The 22,095-nt window shown below is 45.6% G+C and overlaps 1 pseudogene; it reads right to left on the minus strand.

The window, feature by feature from the left end:
• Positions 1–3,175: 3,175 nt before the first annotated feature.
• LOC136637058 (5S ribosomal RNA) lies at positions 3,176–3,294 on the minus strand (annotated as a pseudogene).
• Positions 3,295–22,095: the final 18,801 nt, after the last annotated feature.

Genomic DNA, 22,095 nt, shown 5'->3' on the forward strand with positions numbered 1-22,095 from the left:
GTAGGGTGGGCTTCCTATCCACCTGGACAAATCATTATGACAGGACATCCCCACCCCAGCCAAAGTCCTGATGGGCCAGGGGCTCAATTTTATGAGCCAGGTTCTCTGGGAATTGTGCCTGAATCCTATGTGCAGCCTCACCATGGCATGGGGGGGATAACATATGCTGCAGGCATTGTGGCAGCATGTCTGGCTGTGGCCACCGTGAGTGCTTGCTCACAGGTGGAGGCCCTGGCCAGCTGCTCAGCCCGGCCACCACCCTGCCTGTGGCGTGCAGCTGATGCACATGGTCCCATGTCATATGCCCTGTTAGCCCAGCTGACACTGCTGTGCCCATGCCCATGGCCCTCTGCACCACGGTGCTCCGCTGGTAGGCTACACTGTGCTCCAGAGATCTGCCCACTGGCAAGCAGCGCTGTACTCCATACTCTGTCCAGCCACCCCAATGCACACCTGCCTAGCCAAGTGTCCTTGTCAGGCACTGGGGGTTGCTTGGCTACCAGTGTGCCCTGGGCATGGGCCAGAGGTCCTCAGCACCAGGGGGGGTGTCTGGGCTGGCATCATATATCACCATTCTGGTGGAACCTGTCCATGGCACTCTGGTCGGGAGGCCTTTTCCACATGTGGGTATGCATGGGGTAGGAAGGGGTGTGATGCCCTCACCTCGGTTGCAAGGCAATGTTGGGCCTAGCATGCCTGACCGGTGCCGTGCAGGCACTCCTCGGTTGCTTGGTGGGCAGCCTGTGCGCACGTGCTGTTTGATCATGGTGCTGGAGCTGGGTTGGTTCTCTCTGTGCCTTGTTTCTGGTGTTCCTACTGTGTCTGTGCCCACTGGCAGCCCCTGCCTTGTGGCCTCCATTGAGATATGATGGTGCTGTCAGCATAGGATATGCCTTAGGCTGCTTTGCCGTCCCTACAGCAGTGGTTCTAGCACTGGATTAGGTTGGGCTGACCACAGTGCCAGGACATGAACCACAGTAGCCACCTTGTGCTGCGGACTGGCCCCTGCATTGGAGTTCAGGGCCCTCACTTGTCGACTGGAGACCTCAGGGAGATTCCCATGAAAGCAGGGTGACACTGAGCACTTTTCTGACAAGCCATTTAAAGACCAGAGTTCATTGGCTTCTATTCCAAGGTAACTGAAGCCAGGAACTGGAGCCCTGCTTGAGCTTTATTTGGGACTAGAAGTAAGTTTATCTGCAAAGAGAAGCAGATGTGAAGAAAACCTCTCTTGGCAGCAGTGTGAGTCTCTTGTTGCATCTATTTGGGCAGGGATCTTCGGCCAGGCTTGTGCCTCCCCTATAAGCATGATCCCCAATCCTTATGATACAGCCCTGCCACTGTTGGAGCCTAGACAGCAGCTGACATGACTGACCTTGATCTGCTGACTTTGGTTTTGTATCTCTCAGTCTAGCCTACCTTGCAGGGTTGTTCTGAGAACAAAAGGAGGTAAGAAACTATGTACACCACACTGACCTCCTTGAAGGAAGGGCAGTACAAAAATGTGAAAAATTAATAAAATTCCCCTTTGGCTTCAAGATAAGAGCGGGCAGCTTCCCCAATTGCATATCTTCATAGCCACCTTCCTGAACACCTAAGAGTTGCTGGTACTCTCGAGCACTCTAAGGCTGCAATCCTATCCATACTTACCCAGGAGCAAGCCATATTGACTATAATGGGACTTACTTCTGAGTAGGCTTGCAGGGGGTTTGGGCTATCAGGCCGCAATCTTTTAACACTTTCCTGGTTAAAGTCCTATTAAATGTAGTAGGATTTACTTCTGAGTAATTGTGCATTGTGATTGTGAGTCAGGGAACTCCATATTACTCAATTAAAGGATAATAAGAATTTTCCTCCAGGCACCCCTTTGCTTAAACATCAAGAGAAGCACCCAAAAAGTCTTTAATTCTTCATTCCCTTGCACTTTTTCTAAATTTCTCCTCCCCCCATCATCCCAGTATGCTAATTATGAAAACAATTTAGGTGATTTTCTAAAATCACCTTACATAGTCACATCAAAACACTTTTGGTTCTTTAGTTGTAGGACTGGAGACATTTATTTATTGTACAGGATTCTAGATCTCCTTGTTACAAGCATCAATAAAGACAAGATCCTTTGTTTGTGTCACAGATTCTAGAATGAAATAGTTTGCTCTGCCTTGTAGAAAACCTGAATTGCAGCCTAGCTGGCTGTATGTATGTGGGAAAAGAGAAGTCTTTGACTGTTTTCAGAACTTGAGAGGTAAAGAACTTGGCTTTACATGTGGTCTCAATTTTTTTTTTTTTTTGGCTAATCCTCTCTCTACCCTTTTTCAGGAAGGTCATTGGATAATCACCAGGGCTGGGCTTTTCTCACAAACTCAACACCAGCTTTTGCCTTAGGGTACTATAATATAGCATGGGAAATTTAAATCAGAAGCATATATTTGGTTAAGCACTCATTGGTGGTTTTGGCACTTAATTTATAGATCAATAGATTCTATGGAAGAGCAAAGCTAAAGACAACTTTTTAAAAAGCTGAAACATATTTTGCTTTTCAAAATTCTCATCTAGTTTTGTTTACTGTGAGTTTGTTGAAGAACATTCTCTGCATATGTGAAATAATAAAAGTCTTACTGATGATAACTAACATTAGTGTAATCCAGTTTCATTGGTTGGTTGATGTAAGTATATAGAGCCTGGGTTTGCAAATTAAAGGAGATAGATGAGACTGATGGTGCCTGCAACCCCAAACTGTATAGTACAGCACTTTTTTTTAAAATAGCAGGAGAGTTTCATGTCAGCACAATTTTAAATTGCTTGGTGCCTCTTGTACTGCATGTTCATCTTTCATTTTTGAATTTGCATTTCCTATAACAAACAAGTCACTGGCAACGAAATCTGAAAATAGTTTGTAAGAATTCTCCTCACCTCTTGTTCTTTGCCTTTGTCCCTTAAGCTGCATCTAACAGCAGGAGTGATGCCTCGCTCAGATATGAAATATGATTTTGCTTAAACTTAAAGTTTTAAAGGGTATCCTGCGCAGACAATACAATCCTGTTCTTGATTCGCGAGTCTAAAGTTTATGTAATTACACATTGTAACAAGACCATGACTAGAATTTTAGCAAAAATTAACAACAGCCCTTTCTCAAGAGCATGGTTGGCAACCTTCAGTCTCGGAAGACTATGGTATAAGCCTACAGCACCCGGTATTCCCAGGCAGTCTCCCATCGAAGTACTAACCAGGCCTGACCCTGCTTAGCTTCTGAGATCAGACGAGATCAGGTATCTGCAGGATAACAGATCCAAAGCAGTAATACCAGGAAAAAGTACAGGAAAATGTACAGAGTGTTCAAACTATGTCCATGTTCATATATTCACCATGATACATTCTTAGCACTACAGACATATACTCCTTATAACTTGGAGTGCAAACTAAAAGAATAAAATAATTAGCTTTCAAGCCTTTTGCAATGATGGTTTGTTTTACTTCATTTTTACAAAGCTTGTATAAGCTCACCTTGTATTATTGGTCCAAGATAGTGATCCTGAAGCGCCTGTTCTTGAAATCACCTGAAGCAATCTTGCATAATCTGGTCCAATTTCACAGGCAGCGCAAACCTAACTTGAGCTGGAACAGGCAGGCCAGCTGGCCTGTGCTGTATCCAGTGTGAGTTTCAGGCTGACTGTGGCTCGGCCTGAGGCAAGGGAAATAATTCCTCTTATCCTGATTAGAGCTGCAGCAGCCCCAACGAGTCCACTTGGAACTGCGCCACCTAAAGAGATGGCGCAGAACCAAGCCACCAGGAGCCTCTCCGTGCTGCCTGGGAACAGGGTCAGGACCTGGCCCCACCCCTCCGCTGTCCCACCATGGGCCTGCACCATCTGCCTATCCCCATTGGTGCAGAGGTTGGATGCAGCCTCCATGGGCTGGCGCATGTCCCTGTGCTGGGCCAGCTGACACACGAGGAGGCACAAACATGCTTTAAGGCACGTTTGCAACCCTCCTGGGCCAGCGCAAGGGACTTGGGTCAGCCCAGCACCGGGTTAGGCCTTCGTCCTAAGAGGTCTACCTGCTCTTCACTCTCCTCTCCCCTCACCCAGTTCTGTTGGGCACATATGATGTAAGCTGGTACCTTGAAATTTGAAATTTAATAATTTATTATATAACCATAGGTCATTACAATGTTAAAAGCACTTATAGCAAAGTATACATATAAAAACACACAATAGCATCACAGCCTACAAAACATGGCAAATGAACAAGGGGTTTAATACTAAACATAAATCAAAAAATTTAAGACTGCAAAATTTTGGCTCTTATTTTCTTTGCCACAAGGCCAAACATAGCTACTTTATGAGTGACATCAGGGTCAGAATCAGCAAGAAGCCAGGAGATCAAGGCTGAAGGAGATCTCTCCTGAAGCAAAGCAATGATATTAGACAGATATTTGGCTCTGGGAAGCTCATATAAAGGACATTTTAATAAGTAATGAAAAATATCCTCTATTTTGCCAGAATTACAGATACACGTCCTAAGATAATAAGGAATATTTTTATATCTGCCTTCAAGAACCATCGTCTGCGTACACTGAAAGCGCAGAGCAGTAAAAGCTTTGCGCAGTGGTGGAACTGTAAGGTAGGTTAAGTAATTTTCTAAAACAAAAGATAGCTTATACAGTGGAAGCCAGGATGAAAAAGGTGAACTGGAGATGTCACACAAGTCACGTCGCATATGGTAAAGACGGATTTTGTCTTTTACCATGGCCTTAACTTCCTTAGATATATAGGAGGGCAAAGCATCCGTGACTATTTCATATTTCTCCATGATCAGTTTTACTAAAATTGCCTAAGAGAACCAAGCAGGGTTAATAAGTTGTTCTCTAAAACATATCTTAGGGAGACGAGAATCATCCATTGCAACTAATTTACACCAGTACAAAGCTAACGCAGAATGACAATGAGCTTCTATTGAGATTAGACCCACTTCCGCTCTAAGGAGAGGGGACAGAGTTTGCCGAGGGACACTTAATAATGAACATATAAAAGCATTTTGGGCTGATTCTAGTGTGGAGGTTTTTGAATAACCCCAGATTTCTGCACCAAAAATCATTTGGGGAATTATTTTCTTTGCAAAAACCTCTTCCGCAGGAGTCACAAGATTACCGCCTTTATTTCTTATAAAATATAAGAGAGATTGAATTGTGTGGTCTGCTTTAAGCTTGGCCAATTTTAGATGAGGGGACCAGGCAAGTTGAGCATTAAAGGTGACGCCTAAATATTTAAAAGCTCTAAGTTGTTCTAAGGGTTTATCATCAATCCTCCAATTAGGCTTCAACTTTTGTTTACCAAAGAGAACCACCTTGGTCTTATTGTGGTTTATAGCCAATTTTTCCTGAGAACAAAAGGAGCTTAATCTTGACAGAAGCCTATGCAGCCCAATAGCTGTAATTGAGAAAAGTACAATTGCCATCGGCATACAAAAGGATCAGAAGTTTGATGTCCCCTATTGCAGGGGTGAAAAACTCCGGGCCTTGGAGAGCATTTACAATGTCGTTTATATAAAAGTTAAAAAGAAAAGGAGCTAACAGGCAGCCTTGTTGAACTCCCTTGTCAGTAGGAATTTTCTCAGATAGCATACCAGGTGTCCCGAGTCTAACTCTTAAATTTGTGTTCGTATGAATCCTCTGCACTAAAAAGAGAAGTCTCCTATCTATGTTGGTGGCAGACAACTTCTTCCATAAAAGCGTCCTGTTGATGGAATCAAGTGCCGAGGTAAGATCCACGAAAACGGCATAAAGTCTTTTGTTGCCAATCTGGGTGTACTTATGGATCAGATGATGGATAACAAAACAGTGATCCAATGTGGACTTTCCCTTTTGGAACCCAGCCTGTTATTCTGCGATGATTGAGTTGTCCTTAGCCCATACCTCCAATTTACATAAAAGATACTTGGAATAGAGTTTAGACACTAAACAAAGCAGACTAATAGGTCTAAAATTTTTAGGATCCGATTTGGAGCCTTTCTTGTGAATGGGAACCACAATACTGTCCTCCCAGCCCTGAGGAAAATCTCCAGAATAATTTATGTAGGAGAATACTTTAGTGAGGATTTTACACCACCAGTCTGGATTGTGTTTAAAAAGTTCACCTGGTAGATATCAGGGCCCGGGGCTTTATTATTAGAAATAGAAGATATCAAATCTTTTATTTCTACCGAGGAGACAGGGTCCCAATCAGGTATGAGATGAAGGGAAGGAACAACCAAGTCGCAATAGGGAGATAGGAAATTTAAATTAGCATTTTCAGTAAAGATTGCAGAGAAATGATTATGCCACTGAAGAGCGGTTATCTGGTTATCCAGAGCGCCATGTTGAGGCCTCATACCTCTTGAAATCAAAGACCAGAACTTAAAGGAATCCTTTTCAAGCGCAGCCAAGGTGAGATCTTGCCAAGACTTTCTAGCCTACTCAGCCTTTTTGGATCTTAAAAGATTTTTATAGTCTCTCCTCAGATGAATATAGGAGGCAAAATTTTCAGCCAAATCCCTCCTCCTCAGGATTCTAAGAGCTCTGGCCAACAAACATTTTTGTTGAACGCACTCCCAGTCAAACCAACCACCATACAAATGTGATTCATGTCCCATAGGCTTGGTAGTGACAAGCAGAGGTCTAATTTCTTCAGCTATTTGATTATAAATAACCAAGGGATCTGGGGCCTCAGAAATGGAATCTCTAAGAGCTAACAAAGTAGTGGATCCCAAAAAACAAGATACTTTATCCTGAAGTTTATCTGACCAATGAAGTCACAGGGCAATGAAGGAGATACTTTTGGTCCTTTAAAATTTACCTGTTTGCCTGAGGGAAAAGAAATGGCCAAAGAAATTGGCATGTGATCACTTTCTGGCCTACCTAAAACCTTAAAAAACTGAAGAAAGGACAAAAAGGTAGATGAGACCAGCATGTAATCAATAACGCTATTGCCCCTTTGGCCAAGAAAGGTAAAGGAGGCAGAATCAGGGTCTGGAGTTAAACCGTTGCATATGAAAAGATGGTATTTATAAATCAAACTAAATAAAATTATGCCAGCGTTATTGACTCCAGCATCATGCAAAAATCTTTCTGGGAGATAAGTAATCTCTTCCAGAGTTAAACCCAGTTTATCTCCCATAACAGTATTATTTTGCCCCATTCTGGCATTCATGTCCCCGACTAATCAAACGAGGAAGCTAGAGTATTCCTCAGACAATACTGACAACACCTGGTCCAGAGCAGCCAAGGTAGAACTCTCAATACAATGCAAATCCTTGGGGGGACAATATACATTTAGCAAGATAAATTTAAAGGAGGGAGACCAAGTTACAAATATGACCAAAATACTTAGGGATGAAAGGATGTCTAACACTTCAAACTTTAAAAATTTACAGGTAGAAATTAAAATAGCTAGCCCTCCCATAGCCCTTCCGGCAAACAGAGATTTAGTAGCAGGTTTGACAAAGACAGCATACCCAGGAATAGAAGGAGATGCTGCCGATAATAGCCAGGTCTCTTGAAAAGCAATTATGTCAAATCAAGTACAAAAATCTTTAAAATCTTTATCCATGAGTTTACAAGTCCAACCAGCGATGTTCCAAGAAATAACGTTTATAGTATCAAAAGAAGTTGACACTGAAGATAAGAACCCTTTTAGATTCCGGAACAGTCAAACCAGAGTTGCAAGAGATAGGTTCAGGAGGGCTATGAAATACAGGAGGTAGAGATGGCCTCTCCAAAGGAGTCAATAAACTTTTTTCTGTGATCCAGTTGGCAGCCTGGCACAACTCAGATCTATACACAACTCTTGGTTTAAGCTGACACAATGAGTGGCGAGATAAGGACTGGGAGGGAAGACCAGAAAGAAAAAGGGATAAAGGGAAGTTCAATAGTCATTGAAGCAAAACATCAGCATCAATATTTGAAGGAACTTCCAAAATAACACAGCTGTTTGAGCCGGAGATTTCAGGCGAAAAAGACTTATCATTCCGATTGGATCGAATATTCATAGAACAAGGGGCTGAGGGAGCAGGATGTGAAGTCGTGGAAAGGGCTTCTGACTTGGAGGACGTCGTAGAGGAGAGGAGGAAAGTCTTCGGAGGAACTGCTTGCGTCTGAGCGTTGACAAGAGTAAAAACACCACTCTGCCGAGATCGATCCACAACGCAGATAGGTTAAAGGGGAACACCCCCAGGAGGAGGAGGAGGAGCATAAAAATGGCACGCTTTCATTAAGTTCAGTAGGCTTATCGGGGAGAAGAGTAGAGGCAGGAGGGCAGCTCAAGTCCTTAGGACTAGGGACCATCAGAGAAGAAGGAGAGCTGGATAATGAATGGAAGAGGCATTCTGGTTGTGGCACACTGCATGCAGTATGGTTATTATAAATTGCAGGAGCCTCCTTTGAAAAATTAGAAGGCCTCCCAGATTTAAACGGTTGCAGCCGTGCAATAATCAAATTTTTAAAATGTCTTTGAGGAAAGATACCAATGTCTCTAAAAACGTAGGCATGAGAAAATATCAAGGCCGGAACAGAGCGCGATCGAAAATATAAAAGAACGCGTGTCTGCCGTAGAGATGAAGAAAGTTTCTCAATTTTCTGCAGGTCTATCTTAGGATTTATCCTCAGAATATTTGACAAATATTTCTTGACCTTCCATGGCTTTGTCCAGTCCGGGGGGTACCTTGGATGATGATGTATTGAAAAGGCAACACTCTTGGGATCCAATATTAACTTAGTAGCAGAAAAACCAGATGATAAAAGAAGAGGCTCTTCTGGGAGGGGAAGGGAAGCCTGAGACTCTGAAAATTTAGAAGTAGAACTAGGTCTGCAAAAGTGCCAGTAAGAATTTACATTTTTTGATCACTGGTCCTTTAAGAGAAGCAAAATATTCTCTAAATGCTTAAGAATTTGCTTCACAGCCAAAGACATGGAGGTAGATTGTTGCAATAAAAGTTCTATATTACCAGAGTCTGATGAAGCTTCCTTGACACTTGGAGGGTCCCGACCCTGATCATCAATCAGGTCTCTAATCAGGCCTCTGGTAAGAGGAGAGAGGCGCGAATAGTCGAAAGTCCTCATCGAATCTCTATCGGCCTCCGTATGTGAAACTTGAGGAGAACTCCTTGTGGGTTCAAAAAAATCCTCAAGTTTAGATTGCTTGGATTGTTTAACAGATGAGGGAGGAGACCCAAGGTCAGAGCTCTCCAAAGAAAGTCAGCGTTTTCTTCCCATTTGAACAAGGAATGACGATAATAAAATTGTTTTTAAAAGCTTCCAAAAACATCCGAGGAAATACCTTTAAACAGGAACTGGAGGAGGACACCTTCACAACCCGAGCTGCCACATCAGTTCTCAATAAAACAATAATTAAAACCAATAAATAAGATTAAAAACCGGAGCAGACCATAAGAACGACTGCTTCGGTAGCCATCTTGTCCCCGCCTCCCAGCTGGTATCTTGAAAGGATGGGTTGTGTCAAGCAAGATGAATGATGTTTTCTTTCTGTTTTCAGAACGCTGCACCATCAGTCTTCTTTCCTTTTTTTAGTTGTATTTTCAGAATTGGCAGAATGAATACAGAAATTGTATAAAATCAAGGAAAGGGGACTTAAAGAACAAACAAAGTCCAAGGGAAAAGATGCATGAGAAATTAGAACTACATCTGGAAATCATTGTTTACAACAAAGCGACAGGAGTCAGTGTGAACCAAGAGGGTCTTTCCATAAGAACACATGTCATCCATTGGGTCTTGGAACAGAAATGCACATGCTGATGTGGGAAAGGAGTACCAGATAGTAGAAAAAGTGGGTGTTTATGGAGTCTCCTGGAGGAATACAACTAATGAAATGCTCACTTATGAAAAGAGAAGAGAAGGGCTGGTTTAGGATCAGGCTTCTACCTTCTTTCCAGTTTGGTCTCCCCAAACAGACCTATCCAAGGCCAGTCACTTCCTTCTTTCTCTTGCTTTGCAAGAATGCCACATATAGTACAAGCCCCATATAAAACCACTATCTGCATAGACGAGACTGTTCTCTATGAATAGATAACTATTCATAAATACTATTTACCATTCATAAATTATAAATACTATTGGCAAAATGATCTGTGTGCAATTTTTAAGAGGTTTTTTTTTCTCTTTGAATTGGTCTCATTGCACATGTTTCTTAATGCCATATGAATGTTCAGTCCTTATCAGACTCCTTTTTGCAGCACATTGTAGAGTACAGAGGCTACATTGTGCCCTCCAGATCCAATTGTCCCAGATCTATTGGAGTTAGCTTCGCCTGTGGTTCCTAACAGGCTTGGGCATTGCTATAATTCTAGAAAGAGTCAGAACCCAGTCCTATCCACCTTTTCAGTGCCAATGCAGCAAACCAATGAACAAACGTTCCCTTACCTTGAAGAGGACTCTGTTTACTGCCCCCCACTGCAGGATGCAGTGCACGCCCCACTGGCACAGATAGGATCGAGCCCATAGTGATTCAGGAATCATGGTACTCAATTTCAATTTCAATTCAGCAACCTTCATTGGCATAGAATAAGAAATACTGAAAACATACATACAAAAACATAAACAGTCACAGAAACAAAACAACAAATAAAACAGGAAACAAAACCATAAGGAAGTTACTCACCCAAATACCCCAGTCAAAGCTGCCTAGAACTGTTGGAAGTAAGAACTTCTGCAAGAAACTCGGCTACAAGTCGTAGTTTCTTGTGAAAAGTCATGTAAAAGAAACGCTGCAAAAAGGTGGGCGGGACCAGAGTAACTGGAAAAGACAGGGCCCAAAATAGAGCAACGAAGCTTACTAAACGCAGGGCAAACACAAAGAAAATGGATAACAGAATCAGGCTCAATACCACATCGATAACAACACCTTTGATCAAAAGGTATCTCAGTATAACGACCATTCAACACTGCAGAGGGGAAAATGTTTAACCGGGCTAACATGAAGGCCCTCCTCTCGAGGGGATTCACAAGAGACTGAAAATAAGAATAACCGTTGGCAAAAGAGGGAAGGATTCCATAATAGATGGGAGAGCATACCCGATTCAAGTTGGAAGATAGCCAAAGATGTTCAGACTACCAGAGTCTTTCATAAATACAGGAAAGCGCCTGATTGAAATTACTATTGAGAAGAGAGTCTAAGGGAATACCAATAGAGGCTAATTTGGATATACAATACGCAGACCAAGAAGATTGAAAAGGGTCTTTAAGAAGATGAACAAGGAGGGAATCAGGATCAGTCTTAAAGTAAAGACGTAACCAAAATTTAAAGGTAAATTTCCAGGCCATTATTGAAGGGAGATGAGTACCCAACTCAAAAGACAGAGTGGACAGTTTAATATAGTTGGGGACCCCAAGGATCCACCTGTAAAAGGAAGCAGCCAACTGGTCGATTTTGTTAGACATGGCCTGAATCCAAATAGGAACCCCGTAAAGCAGGCGACTAACCAATTTAGTATTAAAGATAAGAAGTGCTGCCGGGACATACTGGTTTCCGGCTGTATAATGAAATTTAGTTATCGCGCCAATTAGATGAGAAGAAGACGTTATCACAGAGTTCCTATGAAAAGACCACTTAAGCTGGAAATGTAAAAGAATGCCGAGATATTTGAAGGTTTTAACTTGCTCAATAGGCCGGTTGTTAATTACCCAGTGAAGGGGCCCCCAAGATTTGGAGAAAACCAAAATTTTGGTTTTTTCCTCATTTATGGACAAGCTATTACGCAGACAATAATATTGAAATAAAGCAAGAAGATGTCTGAGACCCAAACTGGAGATTGAAAGAAGAGCGGCATCATCGGCATATAATAAGATGGGGAATCATGGTACTTTTCAGAATATCATTGGGAACAAAGTATGTGAACAAAAAGTTAGCAATTTTTTTTTAAAATATAAAACTTGATTATGAGCCTATTACCTCCTGGGATATTTTGGTTCTTCAGCTTTAAAAATATGCTTTTAATTATTCAGCATTCTGAGGAACTGATAAGTTGGGTCAAGTACAAGTACTTACATTTCCTCTAACAAGATGTTTACTAGAATCAAATAAGGTCAAACAAAATTGGTAAGAATTGTAAATGTATACATTTACAAAATGTCTAATGTAGCTATTTATTTCCTGTAAGCTAAGAACCTTAGCCTTCTAGGTGCATGTAAATCCAGGGCAGGACCCCGCCTTCACCCAGGTGGTCTGAGTGCATTTGGTGTGGGATCTGAGCTGCGGCCAACTTACCCCATCTTGGGAGAGACCACAGAGACAATTGGCTGGCTTGACATAGGCAGTTTATTCAGGTCAAGATTTTGACATTCAGTGGGCCCCCGTTGCTTCACAAGGGCCCAGGTTAAAAGTCCTTGTGCTAACATGAATGTTGACGGTGATGGGTGGAATGTTTGTGGTGTGTTTCACGTTGTGGGGTTGCTTCTGTGGTGGGCTGTTGTTAGAACCTGGACCCCCGGCATTGAGTCTCTCAGGGCCTTGCTTGCCCTCTCTGGGAATCTCTTCCTTGGGAAGCTCAGGGGCTGGTGACCTGATCCCCAGTCCGGTATGCCGCTTGTCCCAGGGCCTTCCCACCTTGTCCTTGAGTGCCCTCTCCATGTCTCCAGGGGCCGGGTTGCCTCCCTGAATGGAGGAGCAATTCCTTTCCCTCCAAGGCAACAGGAAGGCAAGGGGTCCACTGCTGCATTCCCTGGCCCTCCTCAAGGAGCCCGAGCCCCAGGAAGAAGCAATCTCTCCCTCTTGCTGCTGGGCTCCTTATGAACCCAGGAGCCAGCCCAGCCAGCCCCACCCCTTCTGACTATGTGATTAGCCTGAGACGTTGTGAGAGGCCCTACTCCCAGGGAGATCCCCATCTGGGGGCTGGATCTGGGCAATACTTGTTCAACTCCCCTGGTCCCAAAGAGTACCCTGCTGCTGAGGAGGCCTGTGTTGTTGGGGCCGGGCCCTGGTAACAGACCCCCTCCCATGACGGGGTTCCAGGTGTTCTGCCAGGATAGAAAATCAGCATTAGCATAGCATCGGCCCTGAAGGTAATAAACTTTGAAATTGAAGGGCTGCAAGGACATTTACTTCCATGTCATTCAGGACCCACTTTCATGTCATTCACAACCCACCAGGTTGTGGGTGTAGTCCCCTTGGACCACTGGCAGGGGCCCTACTGTGTTGATCCCCACCCACTCGAAGGCTACCCTAATAATGGGTAAGGGGATAATTCCCCTTCCAGTGGACCTTGGGGCTGGGCCCAGTGGCTCAGTGTGCTATCCCATGGGTGCCTGCTGCAAAGGTGGTGCTGGTGGCCATTTCATACATTTCCATTAGGGAGACAGCAGCTTCCAAGGTGGTTGGCTTGTTACGCAGCACCCAATTTCAGGTGGTTTGAGGAAGAACGGATACAGAACGTTCCAGGAGGACCAGCTCGGCCACTTTCTGCAAGGACCGGGTAGCCAGCTTGAGGCAGCAGAGCCCGTCGCTTCATATACAGTTCCCAATGAAGTGTATGCTGGCTCCTTGGGCATACTCCCTCTCCCGCATCCTCCTCCGCTAGGTCTCCCCTGAGACATTCAATGTGCCCAAAATGGCCGACTTGGCAGTCCCATAGGATGCAGCTTCTCTGGGGGTGAGAGTGTCCACTGCCTCTTGTGCAAGACCTGTCAAGCAGGGGGTGAGGATCGATGCCCACTGGGATGGGGGCCACGCCCCGGTGATGGTATTCTCTTGAAAGTATTCAGATAGGCCTCAGGGTCATCTTCTGGCCCCATTTTTGTCATCCTGATGGGCAGGAGCTGCTCCTTAGGACTTGGGGCTACCGGTGGTGGTGACCCGAACATGGCTATTGTGGGGTTGGGGTCCCTGTTGGCTGTTCACTGCAAGAGGGCCACTTGTTGGTTGACTAATGCTGTTATCAGGTGCTGCTGGCCCTCTGCCTGGCCCTACTGCTGATTCAGCCACCACTGCATCCACTCTGGGGGGGGTGGCTCCCCCAGCCTCTGAAGGGCCACTGCCTGCATTCTCCATCATTTGTAAGTCCATGGCGGGACCCCACCTTCCCCCAGGTAGCCTTAGTGCAGCTGGTCTGGGACCCGAGGTGCAGCTGACTTACCTCCCCTTGGGAGAGACTACAGAGACCTTTGGTTGGCTTGACATAGGCGGTTTATTCAGGTCAAAGTTTTGACATTCAGTGGGGCCCTGTTGCTTCACAAGGGCCCAGATTTAAAGTTCTTGCACTAACATGAATGCTAGTGATGCTGGGTGGAGTGCTTCTGGCATGCTTGATGCTGTGGTGGGGTTGCTTCTGCAGTGAGCTGTTGGACCAGGGGGATGTTGCTCCACAGGTAGGACCCAGGCAGGATGAGCAGCTACAGTGGAGGACAGAGTGCCTAAACCTTTAACCATTGCACAGAAGAGGGAAGTTTGGCAGGTGCAGCTGTTTAATCCCTTCCATGTTGAGCTGCACCTGCCAAAATTATCTCTTTTAAAGGTATAGGCACTCTGTCCTCCTTTGCATCTGGTCATCTTGGACCCAGGCTCCCCAGTACCAGGTCTTGCAGGGCCTTGCTTGCCCTATCTGGAGTGATTTGCTGGGGGGGGGGCAGCCCCTTCCTTGGGGAGCTGAGGGGCTGGTGACCTGACTCCCAGTCTTGTATGTGGCTCCAGGCATGACTCATCCCAGAGCCTTTCCACCTTGTCCTTGGCTGGCCTCTCCCCCTCTCACTGGTGGCTGGGTTGTCTCCCTGAACGGAGGAGCAATTCCCACCCCTCCAAGGCAAGGGCAACAGATCCACTACTGCGTTCCCCAGCTGTCCTCAAGGAGCCTGAGCCCCAGGAAGAATGACCTCACCCTCTGACTGCCAGGCTCCTTATGAACCCAGCAGCCAGCCCAAGTGGCCCCACCCCTTCCAGCCATGTGATGGCCTGAGATTTCAGGCCCTACTCCCAGGGAGACCCCCTGCCTGGGGACTGGATCCAGGCAGTACTTGTTCAGTGCCCCTTGCTCCCAAGGAAGTCTGTGTTGTCAGGGTTGGGCCCTGGCAATGGTGCAGATAAAGCAAGCATCTTCTTGCAGTTTAATTTTCTGTGCATTTGGTTGGCCAAGAGTTTAGCATTCCTATTTCCGAAGTTATAAATTGTTTTGCCTAACATAGATTTGTACATTTAGCCACATCCAGTGAATTTAGTTCTTTGTGCTTTGCCTGCCAGCTTCCTGTAAGTTGTGTGGTTGCTTTTGTGTTTGTGGAGAACTCGCAGGTCAGCAGTTCCCTATAAGATTGATTGATTGTTTTCTTAATGGTGCTAAATTCACTGATGCCGTGTCCCCCCCCCCCCCACTGTGGCCCATGATGTATAACCATTCCTGTTAATGCAAAGATACTACTCAATTTCACTTTGAACCTGTCTGCTGAGCATTGTCTATTAGGGAATAGAGTTTAAGTGCAATGTTAACCTATGGGGTTTCTCATCAAGCCTTCTTATGGATATAATGGATGCATGATCTAAGACAGTAATAGGTCTTGATTGATGAATCCATCACTGTCTGATCCATGCCATGGAACCAAGACACGGTTGGCTGTAGAACAGGTTGAAAAAATGAGAGGAATAAAAGAATTAGCCCCAGGACTTGTCAAACGCCAGGGGTCCACCAACCTCCTAATAGTCAGGAGCAATGCCAACCCAGGACCAGCTTACATGTTCTTTTCTGTTAAGGATTTATATTATAACAATAGGTTAAGACAGCGATTCTCAAACTATGGGTCTCGACCTACCAGTGGGTATAATTTAATAAGCTAGAAACAAGATTATGGAGCAGTAAGCAATTGTTATAACATCTGGATGTTGATGGCAACACAGATGTAGAAACACTCATCACTCCAGAATGGGCAAAAGGACCTTTCAAGTGGTGTTTCACTTGTACTTAACAGGGGGAGAGTAACTGTCCCTTTTCATCCCAGCACAGTATCTTTTCTAGTGGCCGTTCGCTGGTGTTCTTCTGCAACTTTTTAGACTGTGAGCCCTTTTGGGAAAGGGAGCCATTTAGTTATATGGTGTTCTCTGTAAACCACTTTAAACTTTTTGTTGAAAAGCAGTATATAAGTACTGTTAATAATAATAATAATAATAATAATAATAATAATAATAATAATATAGTCCCATTACAATATCCTTAAGTATGTCTCACATTCCTATCTTTCTTATGCAGTCTTAAGGTTTTCTCTTGTTTGCATTCCTGTGACCGCCATCCTTTGGGTGGAATTAAAGTGTGGGGCTTCTGTTTGGTGGGCTGGTGTGGGGGCTGACTTACCCCAGGACCGGAACAAACCCTTCACAAGATGTTGGGAATCCTGTGAACTCTTTGTCCATCCTTGGGCATAACCCAAAAGTTCAAGGCGATCTATCACCCTAAACAGAAGGATTGATTGAATGTTTTAACCAGACCCTAAAGGGTCTGGTACAGATACAGAAGCTGGCCCAAGACTGTTTCTCATATTAGGATATCAACTTGGACACCATCTTGTTTGCCATATGAGAGACACACCAAGCCACGATGGGCTTGGCACCCACTGTATCCTGTCCCTAATGAAGGTCAACAGTCCCTCTGTTGACTGCTGGTCAATTTTCCCCTTGCCTTTACAGCCACCCACAGCAGGGCAACCACCAGGGAAAATGAGATGGAGACTACCCTGGGGACAGTGATGCAGACCGCCTGGCAGCCTTGCTCCAGAAACAGTGGGAAGCAGTGAACCAGGAAGTCGACAATATGCTATGTCTGGGAATGATTCTCTAAGAGAGAATGGCACAGTTCTATAGTGCTTGTCCTGAAATCCGATGGTTCCATCCCATTCTATATCAATTTCTGGGAGTCAATCAGCAGGCCAAATTTGACACACCCCATACTTTGGGCAGACGTTCTCCTCAACTAGGGCAGGGAGGCCCTTACAAAAGGGTATTGGTAAGAGCTGTTACACCAACAAGACTGTGAAAAGACAGCCTTTCCACACCCAGGGGTTTATTCCACTTCACAATCATGCCATTTGGGCTCCACAGAGCAACTGCCACATTTCAGCAACTAGCAGATCAGGTTCTGGGATCCTGTCGAGTTTTCTGTGTGGCCTACCTAGATGATATCCTTGTTTTCAGCAGGACATGGTCTGACCACCTGACATACCCGCTGCAGGTTCTGGCAACATTGCAAACTGCAGGGCTCCATGCCAATCCCAAGAAGAGCCTACTAGGGACCGACTCCCTGAGATATCTTGGGCATGTGGTTGGCTGTGAACAATCACCCCCCCTGCCCCCCGGAATAAACCCCTGGGTATGAGAAGGTGGTGAAGCTAAAAGCCTTTCCCTGCTGGCAGACCAGGCAGCAGCTAAAGCAAGTTCTGGGCTTGGCGGTGTATTATAATTGTTTCATCCCCCACTTCACAACTCGGGCCGGCCCCCTTACAGATTCCTTTGGGGCAACAGGCATGCGAGGCTTTTATAGATTTACAGACAATGCTACTGAGAGACCCGGTCTTACACAGCCTGGATTTTTCACACCCCTTTTTGGTACAAGCTAACGCATTCATCATGGGTCTGGGAGAGATCCTTGCCCAAGCCTACCCTGAGTCACAAACTGCAGCTTGCTGAGCACTATTATGCCACAGTAGAGCACGAGGCCTTGCCTGTGAAATTGGCGGTGACATCATGGAAGTATTATCTGACTGCTAATGTCTTTGTCCTCATCACAGACTACACACCCCTGTTGTGCTTGTACCAGCTCAACTATCACAACAACAGAATCCTGCAAACACGGATTTGTCTCGCCTCCTTGAGGAGGATCCCCTCAGGGAGCCCTCTGCCAGCATAAGAGGAAGGCTGTTCAGTTTCCAGTCTGGGGCTCCACTCATCCAGGGTACCCAGCCCAGTCGGTGGGCTTCCCTGCTGTGGCGGTAACAGTAACGTGAGGCCTCTCCACCTCACTAGCAGGGCCAACCCCAAGGAGGATGTGCTGAGCCAGGAGGTGGCTTGCCCCTACGGTTCACCTGCCACGGATCCCCCTGTAATCAAGGGAGAAGCCTGGTCGGGCAACTGATGTCCAGAGTAAGGGGAGTAGAGCTGCTGTCAGCAGGCACTGGAGAACCAGAAGCTGTGAGTACTCATAGGATCAGGGAGCTGAGAGGCTGTCAGAGCAGGCTGCTGCAGCCCAGCTAACAGAAAGGGGTAGAGCAGGAGGGTGGGGATGAGCCATATAACCCCAGGCTAGCCAGTGATGAGGGCAGTCTGGAGGAAGCTGGCTAGCAAGTAGGATGCTGGCCAGCCAGTGAACCTGAACAAACCTGGTTCACTAGAGGACCAGTGGCTGATGGAACCTCCTCTTCCTGCCTATCTCTGAGGCAACTAGACCCTGTGACAGACTGGAAAACTAGAGGGAGCCTGGCCACAACCTTCTCTGGGTCCAGCAGGAACCTCTCACAAGGACTCAATTTCAGTCACCCCGGGGGTAGCAGTGCTGACAGAGGGGTTAACTGTGTTGCTTTCCATTCTCTTAAATATGTTCAAGAAAGCCCTCTCCCTCCCCAAACAGCACCTCTTTCATTAAAGGAGTTGGCAGGGTACATAGCACCTCTCTCCCCCCCCCCCTTCAAACAGGCAGCAACAGCGTGAGGACACCATGGGTAGCCTCTCTCCCTTCTGCTCCCCTGAAGAAAATAGTAGCACCAATGATCTCTCTCCTTCTGTCTCTCATTGAGCCAGACAGTAGTAGAAACATGGGAGCACAGTCTCCTTAAGGACTGTGGGCATGAGCAGGGTGCAGGCACAGTGTCACTCACTTAAACAGGCAGCAGCATGTAGGCAGGGGAATTGACAGGCACCCCAAATACGACAGGGCTTCTGCTCAGTATGTAGTACCCTCAGGGTGGCTTGGCATCAAAAGAGGTAGTTAATTATATAAGCAGCACCCCATACCATATAAAGGTATATAAATGCCAGGTGCAAGGGAGGGCACCAGGATGAGGTCTCTTGTTATCTGGTGTGCTCCCTGGGCATTTGGTGGGCCGCTGTGAGATACAGGAAGCTGGACTAGATGGGCCTATGGCCTGATCCAGTGGGGCTGTTCTTATGTTCACCAGGCAACAGAGTGTTAAAAGGTAGACCAGGAAAACCTTGGTACAAAAAAAACATTGCTCAACCAATTATGACTTCACTAAAACTTTAGTCACAACCTCATTTTTCTCCCTGTTAAATGGGACTTCCAATGAATTTCCTTATAGGATCATCACACAAGGGCAGGTTGAACACCAATAATTGCAATTGCTGTTTGCACAGATGCTAGATTATGAACAGATCTGGAGCACAAAACCACCAATGTCCGTAATATCTATTGCCACTTCTCGTTCTACAGATTACACATTTGTTCTCTGATCCAAACTTGTTATCTAAAATTTATTTATTTATTCACATTTTTAGACCGCCCTTCCTCCAAAGAGCTCAGAGCGGTTTACACAGCTGCTCCTCCCCTCCATCTTGTCCTCACAACAACCCTGTGAGGTAGGTGAGGCTGAGAGAAAGTGACTGGCCCAAGGTCACCCAGGAAGCTTTGTGGCTGAGGGGAGATTTGAACCTGGATCATCCAGGTCTAAGTCCACCTCCCAAACCACTACACCATCCTGGCTCTAAAAGCTAGGGAGCCATTCGCTGCAGATGAGAAAGAAGGCATTAGTCAGCACATAAGGGCCTACCTCAAGCTCAAAATCTGACATCTGCTGAAGCAAGCACCATTCTTTCCAATTGGGATTACCCCAGGATAGCAACCCCAGGACAGAAAAAAGCAACTGTAGCATGGAGAAACACTGTATATTCCTATCAGTTCAGTGCGGTGCTACCAATATGAAAGCAGGCCTTGTTTTATGGTGCCTTTACTTCAGTTTGGTCTGAATTGCTAGGTAACTTTTTACTGCAGAATCATCATTACTGAGAAGGCTGCCAGGGGTGGGACACACACTGCATGACCTACAGCTCACAGACACAGGTGTACGAAGCCTGCCATTATAAATAATAAAAATGCAGTAATAAACTTCATTGAGGCTTACAGTACACACAAAGTGGATAAAATGAAAAGTGAATCATGTGAAATCTCTGCAGTGTTCCTTTCTTACAGAAAATGGAGCAAAGAAAGCCAAATGCATTCCGACAACTGAAACAGGAAAATCATGCTTGATTCTAAGCAAGCAGGGGATTAATAGTGCCGATATGAGCATGCCAATTTCACAGGGCCAAGTTATTTCAAAACATGCATTTCTCTACAAGGACAGGCCCCTATTGGTATGTTCCCTGCTCTGACTGCCTGGCCTGCAGAAATTGGAATAATTTTATTTATGAGAGTCTTTATAAGACACCTGCTGTTTCAGAGTTTGGGACATTACCCTCCCCGCAATGCCAGGAAAGATAGATGAGACTGCTGTCACTAGTGCCTTGCTACCCTAAGGGAAGCCCACAACCTCCTCATTGTGATCAGTGGGGCCCTGCAGCCCCAGGTGAGGTTGCTGAGAATCTGTCCAGCCAGGGCGTTGTGACTTTACAAACCCCATGGCAGACAGAAAACCAACCAATCAACACAGCCAGACCAAACTGGCGCCTGTTCCTTGGCCATCAGTGGAACACTCAAAGGCACAAAAATCCTGCTATGCAATTGGTGCATAGCTTCTCTGGGGGTAGCTGCTGGGCAGAGGAAGATCCCCCAGGGCACCCAGTATTCCGCAGATGCTGCTGAATCTCATTCTGCAGGTGTCCCCAAGAACAAGAAGGCTCTAGTTCTCCCATGCTTCCAATTGGGTGCCAGCTAAATTTCCTGTGCTGTACCAGCAGGCTGCTGAGAAGCCTGTGCTGCCACTTGGATGGGACCAGGGTATACAGTACAGCAGGTATTGCAAAGCCTTCTTCAGCACCATTTAGGAAGTCATCAGTGCCACATGCTGTCAGGGCACACGTACCTGCTGGACATCCTGGGTCATGGGCAATCCTCAGCACTGGAATGGATCTTGACACCATGGTTTTCTGGATGCTCAGAGAGGACCAGATCCCCATTGGTTCCACATGCCCCATGACCTTCTGCAATTCAAAGTGGATCTAGAGAACCATAACTGCCATTGGAATCTTCAGGTTCACAATATTCTAGATGTTATGTATGTGAGTATTATCACCTGTGGGAAAAGCAACAGGTTATATGTGATTGGCTGTCCAATCAAGAGGGATGTAGGCTTGTTGGAGTTGTATATATATCTGGGGTGTTTGTGTATGTGTGAGTGTGATTTTAACTCATTTGGAGTATGAATAAACTATGATGAAACTTTTATTCAAGTCTACTGATGCGTGAGACCCACTATATAACACTAGACTTGGATTCCTAGGAGGAATCCTGGATTCCTAGGAGCATGGATTGATGAAATAATGTCAGACAGGGCCTCTGAGAGAAATTTTATCAGGGGGTACAAAGTTTCTTTTGGGCCCCTTTGCAAAAGGGGAGAGGTGAAACAGAGTGGGGGAAAGTGGTGATGGGCAAGCAGAATGGGGGCTGGGAGAAGTAAAACAGGATGGGGGGAGGGTGGGGACAGCTGAAACGTCTTCTGAGCCCTGATCTACCCACCCATGTGGCATCAGCAGATAGATACAGTAACACGGAAAACCAAACACACTCCCAAGCATATATGGCTTGCCAGTAGCTGCAGCTGCATGCTTGTGGTCATGCCCACAGCATCCCATGCAGGCAACAAGTAGATAGGGAAATGTCAGATCCCAGGACATTTCTGGGCCCCCTCCTTTGGCTCCTAGGCCCCATTTCTGACCCTGGGCCCCCAAATTACCCCCTCTCAATTACAAATTATCCCCTTTACCCCCCTCTCCTAGGCCCTGGTGTCAGATTTTGAGATCAAGAAAATGAAGGAAGGTGCAAAGAGCCCAAGCTCCTCTGACACCAGAAACTACCTCCCCAAGAGATGTGTTTTTGCAAAAATGTTAGCTGAAATAAACATCATATTAAAATAACTGCGTGGGATTCAGCTTCTGCCATTCAAGAAGGGGAGAAAAAGCAGGATTTCGCAAGTCC

Source organism: Tiliqua scincoides, chromosome 1, assembly GCF_035046505.1.
Source record: "Tiliqua scincoides isolate rTilSci1 chromosome 1, rTilSci1.hap2, whole genome shotgun sequence".
Taxonomy (NCBI): Eukaryota; Metazoa; Chordata; class Lepidosauria; order Squamata; family Scincidae; genus Tiliqua; species Tiliqua scincoides.